Here is a 26,983-nt window from a genome sequence, read left to right as displayed (position 1 = left end):
ACCAATTGAAATTTTGTAGGTACTTCATATCGTGGTTTAGCCAAAGCCTGCATACATTAGTCTTTTCAATGACATCAGTGTGATCAATTCAAAATTTTAGAACCTTTAGCCAACAACAAAAAAACATTTGACCTCTTACAACTTTAAGCCTACTGGGTGCACATTTCTTCCCTGTAAACTTATATGATGATGATAAAATTTGTTTAAATAGAAGAATTATATACGTACTTGTATTTAAGATATAGTATACCACAAGTCTTACTCCCCTTCATGAAAACATTGGCACTGTTTTATAATCTAAAAAGAAATTAAAATTGCCACAAATTATATATTTAACAAATTTGTCAAATTGCCAGCCTAAATTTTTATTAATCTTTTCTGTATTCTGATTGTGTAATAGAGAGTTATCTCCCACTGAAAGAAACATTCTTGCTGTTTATTGTACTAGTCTCCCTTGAAGTAAAAATTCTAACAGGATTTACTTTGCATGGCATTAAATTTTAATCATGTACTGGAAAAACAATTATCAATTTGATAATATCTTTTTTTGTGTGTTTTCATTAAGCAAAATAACAAAAATGAGCGTTGCCTTATAGATAATCCTTATAGACTTTATCCCATTTTCCTGATAATGTACAGAACTAATTGGCTTAAATATACTTGCATTATTTCTTTCATGACTAAGCCTCAGACTTGTTTGAAGATCAATGTGATAATTAATCTTCATTCCAGCTGCTATCCTTGCTGCTTGATTGCTGACATGAAAAATCCTTGGACTTGGTTGGAGATCTAAGTAAACTTCTTCCATGGAGTTGCTACTCATCTGCCATCTCGACTGAAACTTGGTCCTTCCTTTAAGCTTCTTTCCAGATCTGTGTCAATGGCCAAATTTTCTGTATCTTATAATATGCTCTTTTTGCCTATAATTCATTAACCATTTTCATTTTAACTTTTAATCAGTACTATGAAGACTGCTAAACAAAACAATCTGATGTTTACATTTTGACAAAAAGTCATATTTTCCCAATCAAAATGGAAATTAATATGTAAATATCTAAATTGTCAATATTAAGTCTATTTGTTGTAATAATCAACTCAGAATTAAATGTAATGCAATAATTGTCTTATTTCAAATCCTAAATTAGGGGGATCAGTCTATTTACAATTACAATAATTCTTTTTAAATTATATTTCATAAGAAAAAAATTGAACAAGAAATCAGGGACAATTTTGTAATAAAGTTTCAAGCAGTCTTTCAAATGGAAAACTAATTTTGAATACCTAAGTTTAAGAAAAAAAAGTTTAAATCACAATTGTAATGAACAAATACTTACATCATCATTATCTGGCACCTAACATACAACAATTTTCCTTCAGGTCTAGGACTGGACTTTCATCTTGGCTCCTCCATCTGTAATACAAACTTAAATCATCTTAATAAATTTGGTCAAAAAGACATACATTCATGCACACAATCTTATCTTAACATACCTGTCCTTTTGATCCTTTGACGCCACCTAGAGGAAATTTGGACAAAAAAACATACAAAAATGCACACAATCTTATCTTAACATATACCTATCCTACTGTACCTTTTACACCACCTAGAGGAAATTTGAACAAAAAGTCATACATTCATGCACACAATCTTATCTTAACATACCTGTCCTTTCAACGCCACCTAGAGGAAATTTGGAGAAATAGACATACATTAACATGCACACAATCTTATCTCAACATACCTGTCCTTTTGATCCTTTACGCTACCTAGAGGAAATTTGGACAAAATGACATACATTCACAATCTTATCTAAACATACCTGTCCTTTCGACGCCACCTAGAGGAAATTTGGACAAAAAGACATTTAAACATGCACACAATCTTATCTTAACATACCTTTCCTTTTGATCCTTTACACCACCTAGAGGAAATTTGGACAAAAAGACATTTAAACATGCACACAATCTTATCTTAACATACCTTTCCTTTTGATCCTTTACACCACCTAGAGGAAATTTGGACAAAAAGACATTTAAACATGCACACAATCTTATCTTAACATACCTTTCTTTTTGATCCTTTACACCACCTAGAGGAAAATTTGGACAAAAAACATACATTCATGCACACAATCTTATCTTAACATACCTGTCCTTTCGAAGCCACCTAGAAGAAATTTGGAGAAAAAGACATACAAAAATGCACACAATCTTATCTTAACATACCTGTCCTTTCGACGCCACCTAGAAGAAATTTGGACAAAAAGACATTTAAACATGCACACAATCTTATCTTATCATACCTTTCTTTTTAATCCTTTGACGCCACCTAGAAGAAATTTGGAGAAAAAGACATACAAAAATGCACACAATCTTATCTTAACATACCTGTCCTTTTGATCCTTTACACCACCTAGAGGAAATTTGGACAAAAAAACATACAAAAATGCACACAATCTTATCTTAACATACCTGTCCTACTGTACCTTTGACGCCACCTAGAGGAAATTTGGACAAAAGGACATACATTCATGCACACAATCTTATCTTAACATACCTGTCCTTTTGACGCCACCTAGAGGAAATTTGGACAAAAAGACATTTAAACATGCACACAATCTTATCTTAACATACCTTTCCTTTTGATCCTTTACACCACCTAGAGGAAATTTGGACAAAAAGACATACATTCATGCACACAATCTTATCTTAACATACCTGTCCTTTCGACGCCACCTAGAAGAAATTTGGACAAAAAGACATTTAAACATGCACACAATCTTATCTTAACATACCTTTCCTTTTGATCCTTTACACCACCTAGAGGAAATTTGGACAAAATGACATACATTCATGCACACAATCTTATCTTAATATACCCGTCCTTTTGATCCTTTGACGCCACCTAGAGGAAATTTGGACAAAAAGACATACAAAAATGCACACAATCTTATCTTAACATACCTGTCCTTTTGACGCCACCTAGAAGAAATTTGGACAAAAAGACATTTAAACATGCACACAATCTTATCTTAACATACCTTTCCTTTTGATCCTTTACACCACCTAGAGGAAATTTGGACAAAAATACATACAAAAATGCACACAATCTTATCTTAACATACCTGTCGTTTGATCCTTCGACACACCTAGAAGAAATTTGGACAAAAAGACACATTCATGCACACAATCTTATCTTAACATACCTGTCCTTTCGACGCCACCTAGAAGAAATTTGGACAAAAAGACATTTAAACATGCACACAATCTTATCTTAACATACCTTTCTTTTTGATCCTTTACACCACCTAGAGGAAATTTGGACAAAAAGACATACATTCATGCACACAATCTTATCTTAACATACCTGTCCTTTCAACGCCACCTAGAGGAAATTTGGACAAAAAGACATTTAAACATGCACACAATCTTATCTTAACATACCTTTCTTTTTTATCCTTTACACCACCTAGAGGAAATTTGGACAAAAAGACATACATTCATGCACACAATCTTATCTTAACATACCTGTCCTTTCAACGCCACCTAGAAGAAATTTGGACAAAAAGACATTTAAACATGCACACAATCTTATCTTAACATACCTTTCTTTTTTATCCTTTACACCACCTAGAGGAAATTTGGACAAAAAGACATACATTCATGCACACAATCTTATCTTAACATACCTGTCCTACTGTCCTTTCGATGCCACCTAGAAGAAATTTGGACAAAAAGACATTTAAACATGCACACAATCTTATCTTAACATACCTTTCTTTTTTATCCTTTACACCACCTAGAGGAAATTTGGACAAAAAGACATACATTCATGCACACAATCTTATCTTAACATACCTGTCCTACTGTCCTTTCGATGCCACCTAGAAGAAATTTGGACAAAAAGACATTTAAACATACACACAATCTTATCTTAACATACCATTCTTTTTGATCCTTTACACCACCTAGAGGAAATTTGGACAAAAAGACATACATTCATGCACACAATCTTATCTTAACATACCTGTCCTACTGTCCTTTCAACGCCACCTAGAAGAAATGTGGACAAAAAGACATTTAAACATTCACACAATCTTATCTTAACATACCTGTCCTACTGTCCTTTCGACGCCACCTAGAAGAAATTTGGACAAAAAGACATTTAAACATACACACATCTTATCTTAACATACCTTTCTTTTTGATCCTTTACACCACCTAGAGGAAATTTGGACAAAAAGACATACATTCATGCACACAATCTTATCTTAATATACCTGTCCTTACAAAGCCACCTAGAAGAAATTTGGACAAAAAGACATTTAAACATGCACACAATCTTATCTTAACATACCTTTCTTTTTTATCCTTTACACCACCTAGAGGAAATTTGGACAAAAAGACATACATTCATGCACACAATCTTATCTTAACATACCTGTCCTACTGTACCTTTGACGCAACCTAGAGGAAATTTGGACAAAAGGACATACATTCATGCACACAATCTTATCTTAAAATACCTGTCCTTCTGATCCTTGGACGCCACCTAAACAGATAAAAATCAAAACATAGAAAATGAAATAGATAACCATACCTCACTTTCAATTATTTTAAGTTATCTATACTATATATTTTCTATAGGCTATAGAAAGTATAAAGAAAATTAAAAACCAAATGTTCAGAGAACAATTCAAGGTCTTTCCACAAGTAAGCATAATTTTAAAATGAAAATATTTAAAGGAGTACGGGCATTAAGGCCTAGTTTTGTATTTAACAATTCTATCATTTTGTTTAGTTTCTAATCACAAAATGGTGTTTTTTCCTGTGCAATCCATACAAAATATGTCATTTTGTCACGTCCTGTAGCTTCAGAAAATGCACGGTGACCTATCATTTTTATTATATTTTTCAACATATATCAATAGATACTACGTTTTGGCAAAGTATGAACAAATTCTATCATTTTTATTTTAGACTCCCATACCACTTTAAGGGGGCTCACGGGTTCAAATCAACTTTTTTTTCTAATATAGGATTTTGCAATTTTTTTCTATGATTAAACTTCATCTTATAACTAATAGAAATATAAAATAAAAATATGGGGTCATTGTCCATTTAAGCTCACAATCTGCCTCTGAAAGAAGCATATATTTTTGTAAATGTCCATTTTTTCTGTTGGACTAATAGGAGAAATATTGGTAGTATCGAAATAAAAAAAGAACTAAATTACAGAAATCGCTTAAATTTAACATTTATTTAGTTTGTTAATAATAAAAGATATAGTTCACCGATGATACTTCAATTTAAACGTCAAAACATTACATTTTTGCACCAAAGGGAGATAATTTGGAGCTTTTTCAATTATATAACCATATTTTAAGTCATCTGTGGCCAACCCAAATCGATTTCTCTGTGTATTTTTTCTACCATATTATAAAGTTATAACTAATAGTGTAATAAATAAAATTTTGAAAAGAAACAAACAAATTTTTTGCTGATTTTTTTGTACCCGCGAGCCTCCTTAAATGGATTACAACCCAATGACTTTATTATGTATACACATGAGTTATAAAAAGCAAAGGTCAAATTATAGAACGTAAGAAGGTCCAAAACAAATATTTCTAAAAGTAAGTGATAACAAGTCAAAATTTTGAACATGACCTTGACCTTTGACATTGACCTCATATTCATTTTTATGAACCAAGGATCTAAAATCAAATGACCCTAGGCCTCTATCACTTATGGTTTTCCAGTTACAAATACATTTCACTTATATGATATACCAAATGCAAAAGGGGAAATAACTCATAAAGAATCCCTATAATGCTTTGGTCAAAATTAAAAGAAAGATCCTAAGGATATAACGAGCAAATTGGAAAAATAAGTTTGTCGGATTTCTTATACAGTTGCAATGTTTTCAAAATAACAAGAGAAACAGTGTTCGTGGAGATAATAAAATTAACTGTACCAATTTTCTTGCACCAGATGCGCATTTCGACAATACATGTCTCTTCAGTGATGCTGGTGGCCAAAATATTTGAAATCCAAAGCTTATATATAAAAAGAAACAAACTCAGACGCAGTAAATGTGCTACAGGAGCATCAGTTATACATAGTACATTATAATTACAGATGACAGAACAAGTGAAACTGTGAGCTACTGGTCACTGATGATACCCCGCCGTAAAAATATGTAAGTGTTTGTTAAATAGGAAGTTGTTGTATGATGAATCTGAAAACGTATCACACAGTATAAAATTGAGAATGGAAATGGGGAATGTGTCAAAGAGACGACAACCCGAATAGCTGACTTGTATAAACACTGAAACCAAATTAAAAAAATTCTTGTATTGTAGTTCCTAAGAAAATAGTTATCAAAAGGATTATAATTAAGTACGCCAGACGCACGTTTCATCTACATAAGACTCATCAGTGACACTCAAATCAAAATATTTATAAAACCAAACAAGTACAAAGTTGAAGAGCAATGAGGATCCAAAATTCCAAAAAGTTGTGCCAAATACGGCTAAGGTAATCTAGTATATTGCCTGGGATAAGTAAAAGATAAAAAAACAAGTGACGAAAATTTTCAACTTGGCTATCAGGTGTAAAATGATACAATTGTTCAGTAAACAAGAAGTTGTTGAGTGATGAATCTGAAAACGCATCACATGATATAGCTGATTTATATATAAACCCTGATTTTTTTTTCAGAAATTCTTGTATTGTAGTTCCTGAGAAGGTGACAAAAAATATTCATGGGATGAACTAATGGATGGACAGACAGAGGTAAAACAGTATTACATATTACCTACACCCCTCCCTCCTTTTTCAAAGCTGGGGTATAATGAGTAGAAATTATCTTAATGTTCATTGAACTATAAGATTTCAAGTTATTAGTCCACATATCATAGACATTATGTACCTATAAAGAATTGCATTAATGTATATATTTTATATAAATTATAAAATATATTTCATTCAAGTATAAATTTGAAAGGGATTTTGGACTCACTGAATTTGTAATGATTTTTCAAACTGTTTCTCCAACTAATTTGAAAACTATTTTTTATTATCTAACAAATTTTAACAAAGTTTCAAATACAATTGTAATGAGCAAATACTTACATCATTATCTGGCAACTGAAATGAAACCGTCTTCCTTCAGGTGTAGGACTTTCATCTAAGCTCATCCATCTGTAATACAAAATAAAATTATTCTTATATTTATGAGACAACAGTTAGTAAATTGAAATAAAAATGTACTTTTAAATCAAAGTAATATGAAGATATCCAAATTGACAATCAATTACTTTTCTTTCATTCAGTTTGTCTAAATTAGAGAAAAGGTTTCCAAATTGTCAATGATTAGATAATTAAGAGCTAACTGCCACGAGCGCATGATATGCTGGATGCTTTTTAAAGAATAAAGTTCCAGAAGTCCTCAATGTTATAAATTTATTAATAAAAAAGAATTAAAGGAGGTTCAATTTAATAGGTAGAAACCATGCAGTCACCAAAGTTTCATGAAAACTGTTCAAAGCACTTGTTACTGTGTTATTGTCCGGAAAACGGGAAAATCCCCAATTTTTTATGAATAAAATCTCATGACTTTATATAACACAAAATTTAAAATTGATAAAAATTGAAAGGGAGCTTAGTCAATAGATTTTAAAAATAATTCATCAAAGTTCAATGCAAATTGTTTAAAGCATATGGAGTTATTGTTGGACAAGGTATACCATAATACGTCCCTTTAACAGGCGTATAAAAAAAAAAAAATTGGGTATGATGAGACAACTCTCCACGTGAGACCAAATGATAAAGAAATTAACAACTATAAGACAGCCTGCGTAATGACAATATGTCTGGAGGATGTGGTATTTCATTATCAACCTCCTGTTCATTACAAGCCAATAAAAAGTGTTCAGACCCTGCATGCAGCTAAGAAAAAGTAGTAGGCAAATGCCGCTACAAGGCAGCACTCGCACCCGCAAAGTGGAAAGGGATTAATATAAGTTGCAAAACTTGTTTCCCAATCCACTATAAATAAATATGTTTAAACTAATGCAGCTAAGAGACATTAATAAATGGTGAGTAAACAGTCCATCGAAAATTCAAATGATCTAAAATAAAAGTTTTGACATTCATGGCCCATAATTCACAATTTTCAGGAAGTTATATTACAATGAAAGATGACCTTAATGTAATATCACTCAAGTAATGAAACATTTAGAAAACATGATAAGCTTAAGGCCTCAACCAATTAATTTCTAGTTCTTCTGACACTTATAAAAAAAAAGGTAGCAAAAAACATTTCTTGGCAGGCGAAAGTATTTTTTACTTGCCATCAATATTATTTTTGACATATTAAAAAAATAAAGTCTATGAAAAATATTTCATGCCACCTTCTAATCTCTCAAAGATAACATTTAAGCAAGGGTTTTTAATCCTCAGAGTTTTGAACTCTTTACACAATGCATCATATCTAACATTCATATTTTTTACCACATGCAGTAATATTAATGCCCCACTCTGGGTTTTACTTCCAGTTTGAGAAAGCCCTATGTTGACCATATTTCTAGTACCCAATCACCAAAGGGGGGGAGGAGAGAAATTCAATAGCAATCAGATCTTTATGTATATGGGGGATATATTGCTCTGTGTTGAAGGCTATACTTTGTGTGACCTGTATTGGTAACAAACCTCAACAAATTTGGTCTCTTGTGAAAGTTTGTCTCATTGACAATCATACAAATTATTTTTAAAAGATATAGTACATTGTTCAGTTAGATTGAAGTGCTATTTCATTTACCACAAACACGTTCTTATCAATTTCCATGCTTTATAACTTTGTTATGATTCTAAAAAATATAAATTAAAGTTTGGAGGGAAAAAAAACTTTTAAAAGATTAACAAGAGTGCACATGATGAAATGTCTGGCCTTCTTTACTAATCATTGATATTATGTTAAATAGTCCTAAATATAAAGCCTTATTACAACTGTTACATAAACTTATAAACATTAACCAAGAAAACTAAACATTGACCAATAAACCATGAAAATGAGGTCAAGGTCAGATGAACCATGCCAGACAGACATGTACAGCTAACAATTCTTCCATACAACAAATATAGTTGACCTATTGCTATAGTTTAAGAAACACAGATTAAACACAAAAACTTAACAATGAGCAATACAATGAAAATGAGGTCAAGGTCAGATGAACCATGCCAGGTAAGCAAGTACAGCTAATGTACAGCTAAGGATTCTTCCATACAACACATATGATTGACATACTGCTTATAGTTAAAGAAAAACAGACTAAAACACAAAAACTTAACAATGCGCAATGAACTGTGAAAATGAGGTTAAGGTCAAATAAAACTGGTGTGACTGAAATATAGATAATTAAATATTTCCATACACCAAATATAGTTGACCTATTGCATACTAGTATTAGAAAAAAAGACCCAAACTGAAAAACTTTATGTTGATCACTGAAAAATAAAAATGAGGACAAGGTCATATGACACCTTGACATGTGCACCTTACAATTATTCCATACACCAAATACAGTAGAACTATTGCATACAGTAAAAGAAAAACAAATAAAAACACAAAAAACTAAACTATAACCACTGAACCATGAAAATAAGGTCAAGGTCAGATGTTAACTGCCAGTTGAAATAAAACTGGTGTGACTGAAATATAGATAATTAAATATTTCCATACACCAAATATAGTTGACCTATTGCATACTAGTATTAGAAAAAAAGACCCAAACTGAAAAACTTTATGTTGATCACTGAAAAATAAAAATGAGGACAAGGTCATATGACACCTTGACATGTGCACCTTACAATTATTCCATACACCAAATACAGTAGAACTATTGCATACAGTAAAAGAAAAACAAATAAAAACACAAAAAACTAAACTATAACCACTGAACCATGAAAATAAGGTCAAGGTCAGATGTTAACTGCCAGTTGGACACTTTCATACACTAAATATTGCTTTTAGTATCAGAGATATTGACTTGACCATCAAAACTTCACATCGTTCACTGATCCATAAAATGAGGTCAAGGTCAAGTGAAAACTGTCTGACGGACATGAGAACTTGCAAGGTACTCCCATACCGAATATAGTTATCCTATTACTTATAATAAGAGAGAATTTAACAATACAAAAAATCTTAACTGTTTTTTCAAGTAGTCACTTAACCATAAACATTAGGTCAAGGACATTGGACATGTGAATGACAGAAACTTCATAACATAAGGCATCCATATACAAAGTTTGAAGCATCCAGGTCATCCACCTTCTAAAATATAAAGCTTTTATTAGCTAGCTAACACTTAACATTTGCCATGTTCACCGTGAAATTGGGGTCAAAACTTTAATTTGGCAATAAATATAGAATCAAGGGGAACATGTGTACTAAGTTTCAAGTTTCAAAAACTTTAACCTGAAGTGGGACAGAGGGACGGATCACAGACAGATGAATGAATGAATAGACAGACGAACAAAAACAGACGCCCAAAGCGGACGCACAGACCAGAAAACATAATGACCCTCTACTATTGTAGGTGGTGCATAAAAAAGTTAACAAATATAATAGTATCATTGCGGTACCACTCCAATGCATTGCACTGCCATCATTGGGATTCACTCTTCATCCAGGTTAAATTGTCATCAAGAAATTGCAAAATCTTCCAAATTATTCGGAGGTGTCAGTGCTTATTGCGCCAAATTGTGGTTTTCCACGAAGCACTTTAAACATATTGCATTACCAATCTGATTAAAATTTTGGTTTTAAAAATTTGCAGGTTTCTTTTATAAAAAAAAAAATTTTTTTCTGCACAGAAACTCCCACTGTGTAAATAAGTTGACTATTATTGAAATTCAGGTGGTTTATATTATCAGATAAAAAGAATTTCTTTCAGGAAAGTGTTTACTTTTGTGAAATATAAAATAATTTGAGTTGTAATAAGGCAAGGATTTTTAATTTATTGGTTTATTGATGGACTTAATTCTTTGAAATTTTCATGCAGAAATTTCATTCTTTTTTTCCAGTGTGGATTAGGTGAGGTAAAAGATGACATACACTTGGTCTTTCATTGCACCAAATTTAACAAGGGAAAATGTTTAAAACTTTCACTTATGAAGTAATGTAAAATAAACTTATCTAGTTCTCCTGAAAAGTTATTTTTGTTGATGACCTGTGCCTTGACATTTTTAAAAGTAATTTGATCCTTTTCATTAGGTAAAATTTATAATTTCATAACTTCAGCTTGCTTGACATTTTTAGACAAAGTGAGAGAGCATGTAGGAATCATGTAGGGAAAAAACCTTTCAAAGTTAATTAATATAAAATAATTCTTAAATTACCTCACACATTGCGCATGTAGCACATTTCCATAGTGACCATAAAATATTATTTTTTTGTATCATTCATGTTTTTTTGGCAGGAACTACATAAATGTATATACAGGTCAGGCGCGGATCCAGAGGGGGGGTTCCGGGGATTGGACCCCCCTTTTATTTGGACGATCAATGCATTTGAATGGGGACATGTAGTTGGAACCCCCCTTTGTCCTGGGTTAGGAACCCCCCCTTTTTAAAATTGCTGTATACGCCCCTGCAGGTTGCCACCCCACAGGTGGTGATATCTCTTAAATTAGGGACTGTCCGTCAGTCAATAGGGGGACATTTTACTGTTGTAAAAAAACTTAGATTTTTTAACTAAAAAAGCCAAGGGACATGTTTTGTCCATATAATACCAAATAGATGTAGAGTTCTCAGTGGCAGATCCAAGCTTTTAATAAGGGGGGCCCCTGACTGTCCTAAGGGGGCCTGTTCCAGACTTGCTTTAGGATTCCCTACTATAATCAACCAAAGAAAGGGGGCCTGGGTCCCCTCTTGAATCCACCTACGGTTCTTTGGATAAAGTTTCCTCAAATAATATAAAAATGTTCTCATTTGAACTAAGTGGTTTTTACAAAACATTTTTTTTTATATCAATAGAAGTGTACCCCTCATAATAGGGATAGTCATTACATTGAGAGGTTACAGTACCCCTCATTTGAGGAGTTGTTCCCAACCAGAAATGATTAATATAGTTGTCAGTACAACAAAAATGATAGACACAACTGGGGGGGGGGGGGGGGGGCAATATCTTTTTTATGTTTAGCTGTTATGGTCCTTTTCAAGGTGTTGTTAACTGTTAATCTGAGATCAATTTAAGCTGTTAAAGTGTGTTAACTGTTATCAGCGTTTTTACATATCATTTTTAACTGTTTTTGCCAAAATCGAGGTGTTGTTAACATATTAACGGAACCCATATTGCGCCCTCCCCCACCCATCAACTACACAATCCCCGTAAAGCATTGGATATGGTTGACACTTCATAATATTTTATAGACCTTTTATTTCATTTCTATTTATTCATATTTCATATTGCATGTTATTTAAAATCGATTTACACAAAAAGGCATGCATGCGGCGTGTGGTCGAGTAGACCCGCCGGGAAAATATAGTAGTTTAACAAATTCAAAGCAGATTACTGAATTATGAAATTTGAATGTTAAATATTCTTTCTGGATTTTATTTTTAACCTCGTTTTTAACAGCCACTAAAATAAACTTGACATTCATTTTGTGCAACACTTCTATTACTATTCCATTAATTTGTTAACATGAAAGAATAAAACCCTACCTTATGCAAGAGACTTTCCAACCAAAGTGATATTTAACCTCAGTGAACATGAACAGCCAGTTCTGTGTCAGTGAAACTAGTAATTCGAAATGAATTCCCTCATGATAAAAGTGTTCACAAATTAGAACAAAAGAAATCATAGTGCCCAATAGATAACCGTGAGATATTTTGTCTAATGAACCGTGAAGCCTAAATACAGTATTGTAAAATCTGTTCAAGTTCAAAACACAAGTTTAACCTTTCTAAAGCCATTTACAAAAAATACGTAAACTTCTGTTTTATTGTGATTTTTTAGGTGCAAAGAGACCAGAAAAATCAAATGAGGATACCTTTTTTTCATCAGTATCAATTTTTTTTTTTAGCATTTTGCATGGGCGGGTACAGGTAAGGGCGTCAGTGGCGTACGCCCCCTTTTTGAAATATAAAATAAAAAATTATATCTGACTGCATTTGAATATGACAATAGACTAAGATCATATACAGTACTGTTAAACGAGAAGACCTCATTTCTTAGACAGTCAATTTTAAGTTTGAAAGTTTTACTCGGGGATGTTATTATATTTATGTCTTCACCATTTCGATGATCCTTGATGATATGTGACAGTGCATCGAAAATATTTACGAAAATAGCACAGGCACTCGTCGGGCACTCTTCGGAAGAAGAAGAAGAAGATTAACAAAAATGTTTAGTTTTTGGATTCTAAAGTGACTAGCCAAAACCGTAAATTGAGGGGTATCACATTGAAGGGCCGCTAAAATACAAAAATGTGACCATAGAAACCTCTTACGACCAGACGATAATTGAAATATAGATATTATTCTATCATTCAAAACAATTTGCAGTCGTGTGTTATTCCGAAACATTAAACTATTAAGCGTCTCTTTGGAACTATTAGTTTCCTTATGACTCGTTTGAAAATGAATAAACGGACAATTTAAGAAAGGTGTGTTTGAAAAATCATGTCAGTATACCGAAGTGTTGACCACTGAGCTGGTCATATCCTTGAGAACTGGTAGAGTAAAAATGAAAACATGTTGAAATTTAGAGATAAAGGAGGGATAACTCTAATTTCTTATTAGTTTCACTTGCGGTTAGTGACAATGCCTTATCTTCATGTATCTTTTTTTATAATTATTACTACTGCGTTTAAGACAAGGCTGTGAAAGAGGGGATAAGCAAAGCAAAGAAACAAACGATAGTTCCTAATGGAATTTAAAAACATTCCTGATAGTTATTTGTTAAGTTCGTAATATTTAGAACTATTATCAAGTTGTTCACCTTTGTGTCGTCTGTGTTATACTTATAAAGTCGGTGGTTTTTTAATCATTGTTTCCATAAATTTTACAAACTTTAGATGTCTAGAGCTACTTAATGTTTTGTTGTTTTTTTCATCACCTCATTTATGGTCTAAAGCTGAGGTAAATAGATATGTGGAACAACAAGCACTCGCTGATATACGTATTATTAATTTTCTGTTTAACATTTTATATAAACATTTCATCGCACTTAAAGCTATGCCCACATTGAAAAAGGAATATCTTAACATTTATGTCATTGAGGCAACTTACATTTCTTACGATTTTCAGGAGCTTGCAGCTCAAAGTTGTGCAAAGAGTTTCTAGTCGTTCGCACATTTTTTTCAAACAGGTGCGCAAGAAATAAAATCTCCGGCAAATGAAAATATTTGTATTTTTACAGGAGAGGCTATATGTATTTATGTATGGGTTTTTCGATATCATGGAACATATGGACGGTCATACAAATATGGGCATATGATAAAGCTTGCTATAGAAAACCAGATTTAACCCACCATTTTCTAAGGATGTACCAATGAAGACAAAAAATATGGCAGTTGTTTGGATTCCTGTGTTTTTTTATATATTTTTTTTTCTTCAAAATTTCAACAAAAATTAACAAGGATCCCCACTTTATAGATATGACTGTGTATTAACATTAATGGGAACCAGAAATGAGACAATCAAACTTTTCAAACAACTTAAACCCCAAGTTATGCAGGACAATGATACGGACTATATATATATAATTTATAGTATACTATAATTTATAGTATGTATTGTTTTGAGAAGACTAGTCGGTATGGTATTATAAAAATCAGAACCAATGACATTGAACCATCTTGGTCCTATTCACAGACGAAAGTGAAGCGAAATAAGTCATGCTCATCCAGTCTTTTGTTTATACTATTTTCAAATACAAATTATCATTTGTTTTAAAAAGAATTGATTTTTTGGGTGAATTTATAAATTTGATAATGATGGAAGTTGTTGTAAAACTATTTACTACTTTACAGCCTTCGCACGATCGGGACCTTTGAAATTTCAAGGAGCAGTCTGTCTTTTGTATTTTTTTTCAAAAAATGGTAGAGCGGGGGGCCCATATTCGCCGGGGACACAATTTCGCCGTTTTCTGATTTTGAGGTGAAAACACTTCAAAGGATGACTGAAATTGTAGAAATATGCCAATAAATTGTAATTTTATAACAAATATGATTATTTTTTAAACTTAAACAAAATTACGGCGCTTACTGCAAAAGATCGAAAAACGGACAACGATTTTCGGTCAATTTCCTGAATGAAAAACAGGATTTTCAAAGATTTTTTTCTGTGTAATTTTTTTGACTGATTGGCCTTAAGTTCTGTTTTTTACACCTTTGAAATGTTTGCTGTTCATCTATAATGAAATTTATTTGATAAATATTATATAAAGCTGCAATTATTTGGTTTTAAATAGATGTGTAAAAACGGCGAATATGTGTCCTCCATTGACAAAACTTCAGGGAATTTCATACCCCCTTTCATCTAACTTTACAGATGATTATTTTCAAACAAACATGTTTTCAAGCATAGGAATGCATTTGAAGTTATCTTCATATAGAAATATCAGTATACTTCAAAAACATATGGACCTGAACATGAACTGTAGAAAACATGGAAAGATATGGCGAAAATGAGCACCCCACTCTATAGTTTTAAACCTTGATGTTTTCGGATACTGGTCGTAAATTAAGTGTCGGACATAAAGTAAAAGTTATTAGACAAAAAGCAAAAACGGACAAAAAGAAAATTGCAGAGTACAAAATTGGACTGATTTTGACGGATGACGTTAATATTTTTCCAAAACTGACGGTTACAATATTTATTTGAAAGCTATGACGAATCACGATAAAGGTATATTCTTGTGTTCAGATAGTTGTATTGTAGCAAATTCTTCAATATGGAAAAGTTTTGGGTAGTTTTTCGATTTGGCCCACTTGTGTAGATTTCATTGAAAAAAGGAAAAACTATTGCATGTGCTTCAATCAAACAGAAGGAAAAAAATAAAAATAATAGATAAGAGTACTCTTCTAGCTTCACAGTATCCAAATAATAAGAAAACATTCATAAAGATAGACCAGAATGAGATTTTTTTATGTTCAAATATGGCTATTTAATGAAAATAAGTAAATGATTTATTTTTTTAAGACATGTCATTAGTTTAAAAATATAGTTACCAGTCTTGTATTACAACCCCAGTTCAAAACATGGAGGGAAACAAAATAATGCATTTTTTCAGATTTTTTCTGAACTCATTTTTTTCTGTTTGATTATAGGTTTATGCTGAATTGAAACACACACATATATTTAGACTTTTTGACATCTTTTGGGGCATCAATCCAGGAAAGTAGAAGGATATCATGTTTACTGGAAGTGGTACGGCCTAGTAAAAACAGGCCTAGTAAAAACAGCAAACAGAAAAGAGAAAAAAAAATGTTTTGACTTCAGGTTTACTTTTTATTCTTCGTGGCATGACCCACTTTTTTCCGATTAAACCACAATTTCACATTAGTACATACATGATATGAATATGAAAAACAAATCTATGTAGCATTTTTTTTCAAAGACCAGCTTGTTTTGCATGTAAGCCTTTAGAGCAGTTAATTACAAGACTGCAACCTAAAGATATTATGACTAATTACGGAAAAAGTCACATGAGAACACATACAGGTGACAAACCTCATAACTGTGATGTATGTGGGAAACGGTTTATTTAGCAAGATATTATTAAATAACAGAATCACACGTAAACACACACAAGTGATACATTTCATGTAAACGGTTTAGTCGGCTTGCTGGTTTTGTTGGACACACGAGAATGCATACAGGTGATAAACCGTATGACTGTGATGTATGTGATAAAGACTTTATCCGAAAAGAGTTTTATACAGGTACTTGATAACCCATACAGGTGATAAACCTTATGACTGTGACGAATGTCGTAAAGAGTTTATCCAAAAAAGTATTGTACAGATACGTGATAACCCATACAGGTGATAAACCTTACGACTGATTTATGTGGTAAAGGGTTTATTCAAAAGAGTAACTTACAGATACACATGAGAACAGATACAGGTGCTAAACCGTATGACTGTGGTGAATGTAGTAAAGAGTTTAGTAAAATAATTTATTTATATGATCACAATAAAACACATTCAACCGAAAACAAACTGATACAGAGCCGTAACTACCTATGGGACAAGGGAGGTAACTGCGTCTCCTGAATTTTCTACACCAAATTTTTTTTTTGGAAGTAATAAAATGAAATATTGACAATGTGTTCACTAAGAACTTGAATTCATATTATAAACAACACAAGTCTACAGTTTTTAAAGTGTTATCATGATACGTGTCTACTAATGTTGAACCACTTTGACAAATATTTTATTTTTTCCAATATTTGTCATTAAAATCAACTTAGATAAGTTTATGTACTGACGTTGTATGCGTCTCCTCGGTATCTTTAAGATTCTCTTGACGATCATGTACCAGTTCTTTCAAGATCCAATCGCAATACTTGACCATCGGTACTTATTCACGATCATTTTTCTCGAAGTACCGAATGACAACCGTGATTATTATTCTTCCAATTATTGCTAAGCAAATGCATGCAACGACATTTCCGACTATATTTGAGCCGAATCTGCATATCCTTCCAAATCACCTGAACTGGGATATTCCCCGTTTATTTATAGTTCATATTGTTTGGTTTAAGATTTTGAGAACTTCTTTGCCTTCTCTTCGTCTTCAGTCTGTTTTTGCCATGGCGTTATAAGATTTTTTAATCTTAAAGTTTGGATTGTTCCTTAATTGATATCTCCCAACTATGTTTGCAAGGACTATCATATAAAACATAAGAAGAACGATTGACGTTTACTCTACTCTTTTTTTTTTCTCGTTCTGATTTGACAAAGTGATTAATTAAGCAGACTGTGCGTCAATCAATCAATCAATATCAGTACAAAGTTAATAATAAAAACAAAGGTATGTCTTCAATTCAATTCTTTTTTACTTTAAGCACATTATGCTTATGTGCAATAAATACAAATACATTTTTATAACACAACATGACATAATACATCAGAGAAGCAAATAAATATCAAGTATTGACCAATAACAGTTCGGTCCTATGATTAAGTACATTAAACAAGAATTTACAAATTACCGTACGCAAATCTTTTACGTTTTCAGTGCTGAGAAGTCGCACTAATTTGATCGACGATGGACGTCTATAAATTAATAATAAGGTTTAATAAACTGTCTCCTTGAGTCTCTATAGCATTTACATTGTAAAACAAAATTGAATTCATCTTCATTGATATTCAAAGTACAAAGAGTACACTTTCTATCTAACCTATTTACTCCCTGATAACGACCTACTTCAACAAACACATTATCTGAAGATAATCTAAGCCGAGTTAAATACACTCTAAAATTCAAATGTTTAGTAAGATAATTCTGTAAACATACATTATTGACAATATATTCATATAAATAACACTTAGATGAAATGTTCATTTGATCATTCAAAGTCTGTTTTGCTTGATCATATATCCTTGTTTTTACAAATAATGATAAATTTGTATCAATAATGAAATTGTCTTGGTTATACAAAATCTCATTTAAACCTAAATTTAATAATAATTGCTGTACTTGATAAATCATCCAACTGCTTCTAATAATACAGAAAGTATACAGTCAGGGGCGTGTCCAGGAAATTTGAAAGGGGGCGTAGAATAAAATATTATGCCGAGCGAAGCGAGGCGAAGCGAGGCGAACATTTTTGCGGGACCTTTTTTTGGCTTAAAAACATAAAATAATAGAGAATTGCACTAATGTAACGGTTCCTGACATGGAGCATGTATATCCAAACTCAAGGGTATAAGGAGTTACTTAACATTTCAATTCCTAGGCCAGGATTTTATGAACGAGAGGCGTGATTACGGTTGAGGGTCCATGGGGAAGCTTAGAAGCTCCTGAATTTCAAATTATGAAGTAATCCCTCTATTTTTTTTTATTAAGTTCGGGTTTCGTTGAACGACACACATGATACAAGACAAAGATGATGACCCATCAGATAAAAAGAAATCAGAGTATGTGTTTAATAAATGAATATGATAAATTGCCATTATTCAATACAATACTAGCAGATTATAACGATATTGTTTTTTTTGTGTTTTTTTTTTTACGCCCATTACGCCCTTACCTGGACCCGCCCCTGACAGTTGTTCCCTGTAGCAGTTTTTAAGAATATAGTTGCTTGTGGATAACAATTTAAACCAGTACTTCACTATTTATTATAAAGTCTATGCGTTATCATTTATGGAATGTCAAGTTGAATTTTGCTGTCATTGAAGTTCTGCTGTTATAAATACCCATGATGCAGCAAACACATTATAGTGTTAATTGCTAGATACGGTATGACAGTCCGATCTGTGTATGGCTGGGTTATTTTATTCGAGCCTTTCTCTCTTGCTTTCATGTATAAACCAAAATACAAAATGTATTTTCTTATTAAAAATTAATATTTTACAAAACTGAAAATGATTGGCGAAATGACTGACAAAATTACGTAAGTAAACGGCAAAAATTTATGATTTTCCACTTACCCTATACTATTTTTGATAATAATATAAAATAATTAATCTTCCATAGGTAATGCAACCCATTGGTGGATCCAGGGGGAGGGGTCCGGGGTTGGATGTTACTTCTACACTGACTGATCAGATCATTTTGTTTGTTTGTTTTGTCACTCATATGTGGATTTTTACTTTTCTTTAATTTTCAAAACCCTGTCAAGTATACCGGTAAAGAAAAGCACCTATATACATCTTTAATTTTCGAACTTATGACTTTGAGTGTTATTGACCAGGGCCGTAACTAGCCTCTTGTAATTGTGAGGCAAAATATATTCGCCGAGCGAAGCGAGGCGAACAATTTTGGGTGAGGGGTCTGGGGCCGCTTAAGGCCCCCAGAAGCTCTGAGCGAATTAACACAAAATCGTGCATTCTGAGCGTTTCTCGGACTCTTTCTTACATTGAAACATAATGAATTTTTAGCTATTTTTTTACGACAATATTCTGGTCTCACAGCAAAAACAAAGATTCATTGTAATTTAAGACTTCAAGTCTTTTAGGTTTTAGCTGAGACTACTATAACTTGTGTTATAGTAGTCTCAGGTTTTAGGGACACCATTAAAAGGCCGATATGTAGGATGAAGCAAATATCGTAATTCTCATAATCGTCAATACCAGATCTGTCTGTCTGTTCTGGTCTTGTATTGTGCTTAGACTTTGGGGATTTTGAATGACTAGATTAAAAATATAGTGACAATGCAGTATTATACTTTAATATAAAAAGAAGATGTTGTATGATTGTCAATAAAACAACTACCCACAAAAGACCAAAATGACATAGACATTAACAACTATAGTTCACTGTACAGCCTTCAACAATGAACCGGCAAAGCCCATACCGCATAGTCAGCTATAAAAGGCCCCGATAAGACAATGTAAAACAATTCAAACGAGAAAACTAACGGCCTTATTTATGTAAAAAAATGAAAGAAAAAAAAACAAATATGTAACACATAAACAAACGACAACCACTGAATTACAGGCTCCTGACTTGGGACAGACACATACATAAATAATGTGGCGGGGTTAAACATATTAGCGGGATCCCAACCCTCCCCTATCCTGGGACAGTGGTATAACAGTACAATAAACAACGAACTATAAAATCAGTTGAAAAAGGCTTAAACTCATCAGATGGACAAACATACAAGTAGACGTGGCCGGGTACTTATACATCCCGACACAAAAAGACACAATGAACAGATCTGAGAGTACTCGCAGTTATCTGAAAGCTAGTCCAAAGCCACTAATAACTAATAAAAATCATGCATTTAAGTACTTAATACTTTTTTAAAATATACTGCTTAAATCGACACTAGGGACCATCTTGACCGTGTTTTACGGTATTAATGATTCTTATTGTTGAAGACCCTCAAGCAACTTTCAAGATAAAGAACAGGAATAAAAACTTTGACTATTGAGCATTTGTATTTTTTCTATGCATTGATAATCTGTGGGATAAGGCCCGTGCACGTTTACTCCATATTTCTTTATTTTCTGTTTAAGGGTCTGAACACGACTTAATGCAAGTTTAACAGGGCTTCAATGTAAAAGGTCATATAGCAATACATTGTTTGTTTTTTCAAATTATTTGATACCAGGAATTGGGTGGCCTTACTTTAATTTAAACCATGTCAGCTATCTAGTCTTTATCTGCAAAAAAAAACCAGTTTTGTATTCTTTGAAATCAAATTCAATTTCCCATGAAGGAACGACCCTTTTTATTATGTGTCCAGTCAGAAGTAGCAACGTATAGTCTTAAAATATTTTCTCGCATAATATCTGGACATCAATGGACATGCAACATCGCAAAACTGACGTTTACAAATGAAAGTTAACACCCAGACTATAGTAATACAGTATTGGACAATAAATGAACAAAAATGTTTTTTTTTAACTTTTTTTATTTTTTTTGAAATTTCAAACATGAGGCATTTGCCTCATTTGCCTCAATGTAGTTACGACCCTGTATGGGCGCCCCACTCTACCAATAAATTACTTTTCTCTTCATGGGCCTTTAATTGGAATATCTTATCATAGCCTAAATAAATAAAAACATTAGGAGATTTTTTTAATTGACCCAGGTGTAATTTCCGAATTAAGTCATTTTAAATTTTGCGCCTATTCAAACTTGAGTATGAATGATTTCCCTTTACAGACAAAAATGTGAGTGATGTCATTATTCAGGTAGCTGGTGCATATTTCCGGTGAATTTCCTCCCTCTTTCTTAAGTATGTTGGTGTGTATACCATAACTTTGAATCATTTTGCATTTGTTTATATTAAAAAATATTTGTTTAAAAAGAATATTGGTGTCCCATGCAGTGTACAATTTACAGTTCATGCTCACTTTTATCAAAGCATTCCGAACATGTACTTGAGATAACAACGGGTGTATTCAAAAGATGGAATAGCCAGTGGAACTAATTTTAGAAACAACTCATTTGCATATCGGGGAAAGCCTTGTCTGTGTTCAAAGGGGCCAATATAAATTTGGCGGGGATTGTAGTCTTTCATACGAACGATCAAATAATTTTCGTAGCAGATACAAAGGTAAGTAATTGAACGTCAATAACCACTTTATGAAAGCACGCCCTTGTTCAACTCATCAAAAGATAATTTGTAATGTCCGACCGGCTTCTGCTGCCGGTGAAGACGGTAACAGCGCTTACTTGTAAACTCGTCCGTCTACTGTCAAATAATAGGCAGTTCATTTGTGTACTTTACAACAGAAATGTTACATGCGAGTATTATTTCGATAACATTGCCATTGAAGTTAAAATGTTCAGAAGCTACGGGGAAAAAAATCAAATTATATGTTTTCTGTCGCCATATTTTGCAACTGTCAAGGTCGGATGTTATCAAATGCAACATCAAAACATCAGAAAGTTCTGACAAAGTATTCATATCTTATCAAATGTATTTATTCCTAATTAAAGGGCGCATTCATAGGGCATATGAATCGATACACATCACAAAATTGTATTCACACAAACAACGCCTGCATACTGATTCAGTGATTGTTAATAATTTAAAATGATTAAATACATGTATAAAATATTCAAACAAATTTATATAAAATATTGTCATTTACTCACACACTGTTTACTCTTGTTGCACTTAGCAGATGAAACCATTATAATGATGGTGCAATTTCCATTTTTGCCATTAGCAGTACATGTATTTAAATTTTAAATATATGCAAGAACAAGATGAACAAAATGTGATGGCTACAGTACCAAAAAGTAAACTAATAAAAAAGAAATGAGAAGAAATTAGAGGCTTTAAAAAAAAAAATCCAATTCAACAGTACATGTGCACACCCGGCCCTGTCCTAGGAAATTCATAAAATTATAGATAGTTATAATTAGATTGATTTAATAGATTCATTCATATCGGGTACAAGTCAAATCGGCACCTGGTCAAATTGGCATTTAGTCAAATCGGCACCCATTGAAAGTCAGTTCGTCATCCAATAATCAATAAATGAAGAAATACAATATAATTTATATATAATATATAAAAATCTATAAATCTTTCTATTTTAATTATTTTGGGGTTGGATTACATAATTACAAAATGTAGATACATTGATTAAAATTTATCGTTTTTAAAAAGTTTTATCTTTAATAATCATATTTTTGTTTTTATACCTTTTTAGGTTAATAAAACAAATAAATGGAGCCCTGAAATACCTAAGCTGTTGTTTAATTAACAGAACGTAAGAACAATACAAAGGAAAACGAAGAGTCCCTTTCATGATACGAATCATTAAAGCATGCTAAGTAGCAATTTTGGTGTTTTTTCTTTCTTCAGGAAACTTCAATCAGCCTTAAACCAACAATCATGCAAAATGTTCAACTGGCTTAAACATGCATAAGAATATCCAATACTCTGAAAAGACGAATAGACATTACGTTGAACGAAAAATACATTCAGAAACCTTGGGGCCACTTCAATACTTAATTGATAGGTAGCCGCTATGACCTTGTATGTAGAAAGTGGACCCCGAGATATAAACACCCCTCACCCACCCAAAAAGACAATCAAATGTAAATATGTCATTATATGGATTACCCTTTCTTTGTTTTATTTTTTTGGTTCAAAATACTGAAACAGAACATACATTAAACATATCTAACATATCTACAATGGGTGCCGATTTAACCAGATGCCAAATTGACTAGGTGCCGATTTGACTATATCTTGTGCCGATTTGACTAGAATTCTTCATATCTCATTTGAACATTCCTTATTAATTTTTACAATGACTTCATTAAAAAAACAACTCTTACTCTGATGTCACATAGTACAAATGTAGTAATCATTGAGATTAATGAGAATATACAAATATACAAATGTATGAGAAATAGTGTTTCCTGCAGCTATTGAAAAGGGCAGGGTATATTTCTTCTCAGAGGGCAGTACTCTTTGCACAATATGATACATTTTAAGAGCACATTTTACACATAGGACTACACTGTAATGTAAAATTTCTTTTTCGGTCTGACAAACCATAAAACAGTTTGGCACAGACTGTCGCTATACATTTTTATGTTAAATGTACATTTTAAATCCCCAATTTCAACCCCAAGAAAAGTAAAATAGCAAAACAATTTTTAGCAGGGATAGGAAACAAACATACATACATTGTATATTGTATGTAGGTCAGTATGATTCATTGATTCAGCATATCTTTCATCATGGAGACATTTTTCTTTTGAGATGGAATTGATAAGGCAGTATTTTCTATTAAATCAACATGTTGAAATTCGTTTTGTTCTTATTTTACTGACCAGTACATTAATATGTTGTGATCTCTATTGGGGGTAGTTAGAAGTTCTATTCTCTTATCAGACAGACAGTGTTTAGTCTATTAATTATACATGTTACTACATTTATCATCTTGTTACTAATTTCATATTGATTTAATTAGTTATCAATTTGATTACTTGAACTGGTGATGACATGTAACATTTCAAAACATGCCACTATTCTTATCTGTTCAAAATCTCTGTGAGATTATGATATAGACGATATGCTTTTTAAAATTCCTTTAGTATCATTACATGTATATATATATCTACATTCATGGACTTCATGTACCCAGTATATATATGGCTTGAATGGACATATTATAGTGATATTTATAGTATTCCTCAAAGTTTTTGTCTTTTGGTGGAAGAAACAAAAGATATACAAATTATATCAAGAGATTATATTTTTTAGGTAATTCGTATATATTCCCTTTGATCTTACTGCCTAATATTTTCGAGTATCAACCGTACTGGATGTATCATTGAAAATTTTAGGCAATACATTGCGTGACGTCATGAATACCGATAAACAGAATAATAGGTAGTTTCGTTTTCGATACTGACTACATGTATATCATGTTGAATATCTTAATTCGCCCTAACAGGCTCGTCTAGATATTCCACATAATATAGTCAGTATCAAAAACTCTCAACTACCTATTATTTTATATATATTAACCTAGTGGACAGAATTCGAATATATATGCATGTCACTTAACTTAAAATGTACATGTACAGTACATGTAGAACTTCTGAGCAGAATTTAATTTTTTTTTTATTAAAAGCTGAGTAATTATATAAGCTATTGCAATATTAATGTTTTAGTACTTTTCTAGCTAAAATTGTTATCCTAATAAATTCCTACATGTTCATGTTCATACAATGTACAATATTAATGTATGTCAGGAATATGAATTACTGCTCAATTTTGAGTGCATCTCCATAGGCTTCAACATTTTATCTTGAACTGTCTTATTGATAAGATCACCTCATTCAGATTTCTGACAGATTATCTTTTAATGCTACTAGTTCAAGAAAGAAATGGTACCAAGCTGATTCTGGAATCTTGGGAAGTGTTCTTTTGTATATATATATTTAGCATCTTCATGATGTCACTTGTACCTGTAATAAATTTACAGTTTTACACTTTCAACTAAAGTTACCCTTGATAAAGCCTCATGTTGTTATAATTAGTTATGTAAGTTTTTGTCTTTTTTATCTAACCTTTTGTTGGCCTCACTGACATCACATCAGTAGTGTAAACCTAGGATTATTTCCCCTTGCTTTGCCTCTATCATTTTCGACATGCTGTTACTGATTTGATAATACACATTCCCCTGACTATGGATAACAACCTGCTTTTGTAAAATTATTTTTGAAGCAAAAATGGAATAATTTACCATCTGTTGACCTAGCATGTCAGATCATAAGTAATCACAGAAAATTGAGGAATATATTATTGATCTGGTAAGGAAACTATGTGATTCATGGAATGTTATTTGTGAGCAATCTGTGTTCAGATTCGATAGAATTGGTGGTGTTATAATTATATGTCCGGTTTCGTCTGTCTATATATATTTTTTTCGGATTACAATAGTGAATGGTTATTTACTTGTGTACCTTTACAAAGCAAAATACAAACCAGATAAAGGCCTTGTCCAATTTCACAGGTAATGGTGAGGGCTCAGAATGTTGGTTTGCATGTTTTTTCTCTCTTTGAATAGATATGGTACTTATATGAATTCTGTTTGCAATTTTCTTTACTACATGTGTACATGCATGAAGTAAAACTAATAGTGAACATTTGTACCATTTATTTGAAAAAGATATATATATATATGCAGTTGCTCTCTTTACACTTACATTTGGAATCAAGATAAATCTATTAAAAGAAAAGTGCATTACTGCATACCACCTGTGATGAAGGGGTTGATCTTAGAATTTCATGGAAAATTGAATTGCAATACTTTGTGAAAGCATGTTGTATTTTCAAGTGCTTTGTTATTTGATCTTTCATTTGTGTAATCACATTATCAATCAGATTTGAACCAGTAAAATAAACAGAAGGCTGTCTGTTATCATTCAAGTGCAAGAGACATAGCTTTTTGTTTTGTTAAGAAACATTTTATTCTGTCAATTTCAGACAGCTGTCAGCAGTGAAGAATTTGATTTCTCTGAATATAATTCATTGTAAATTTATTTCCTTGATTTTTGAAAATCAAAATGGATAAATTTGAAAGAAATAGATGCACTGCCTTTTATATACAATATATTGTCTATTATATGGGGAATAACAAACAAAATGCTAATTTCTATGTGGCAATTAAGAGAAAATTCCCCTTCATATTTTTAATGACATGTACGCGCACTAATTCAGTTATATTTAGACTAGATTCAAGGTTGATTAATCAAAGTTGAACATTTTCAGTTAAGGATATTACAATTAAAATTGAAAAAAGCAATATTT

At 32.2% G+C, this 26,983-nt stretch overlaps 1 protein-coding gene and 1 long non-coding RNA gene across 21 annotated transcripts in view; one reads left to right on the top strand and one right to left on the bottom strand.

Moving 5' to 3' along the window:
• Positions 1–669: 669 nt before the first annotated feature.
• LOC134715514 (uncharacterized) lies at positions 670–12,842 on the bottom strand. 3 transcript variants are annotated; one of them, XR_010106738.1, is made up of 5 exons: positions 12,730–12,842; positions 7,135–7,203; positions 2,168–4,552; positions 1,335–1,517; positions 670–920 (listed from the first exon to the last, which is right to left on the bottom strand). It is a non-coding gene; the product is annotated as an uncharacterized LOC134715514 (long non-coding RNA). The 3 variants fall into 3 exon arrangements; XR_010106737.1 differs by having other exon boundaries at positions 1,335–3,125; positions 3,207–4,552; XR_010106736.1 differs by having other exon boundaries at positions 1,335–4,552.
• Positions 12,843–21,915: 9,073 nt separating this feature from the next.
• Positions 21,916–26,983, top strand: part of LOC134715511 (gamma-adducin-like) — a 53,711-nt gene continuing 48,643 nt past the window's right edge. For 15 of the 18 annotated variants that reach the window (XM_063577726.1, XM_063577725.1, XM_063577737.1 and 12 more), the window contains exon 1: positions 22,073–22,252. The gene's annotated coding sequence lies outside the window, so the exon portion shown is untranslated. Of the gene's footprint in view, positions 21,932–22,072; positions 22,253–25,806; positions 25,984–26,039; positions 26,187–26,983 lie in introns of those variants that run through there. The other 3 variants (XM_063577720.1, XM_063577721.1, XM_063577719.1) reach the window with 3 other exon arrangements.

This window comes from Mytilus trossulus, chromosome 4 (genome assembly GCF_036588685.1).
Source record: "Mytilus trossulus isolate FHL-02 chromosome 4, PNRI_Mtr1.1.1.hap1, whole genome shotgun sequence".
In the NCBI taxonomy this organism is placed as follows: Eukaryota; Metazoa; Mollusca; class Bivalvia; order Mytilida; family Mytilidae; genus Mytilus; species Mytilus trossulus.
The sequence above is the reverse complement of the archived record's forward strand: the minus strand, read 5'-3'. Positions and strand labels throughout refer to the sequence as shown.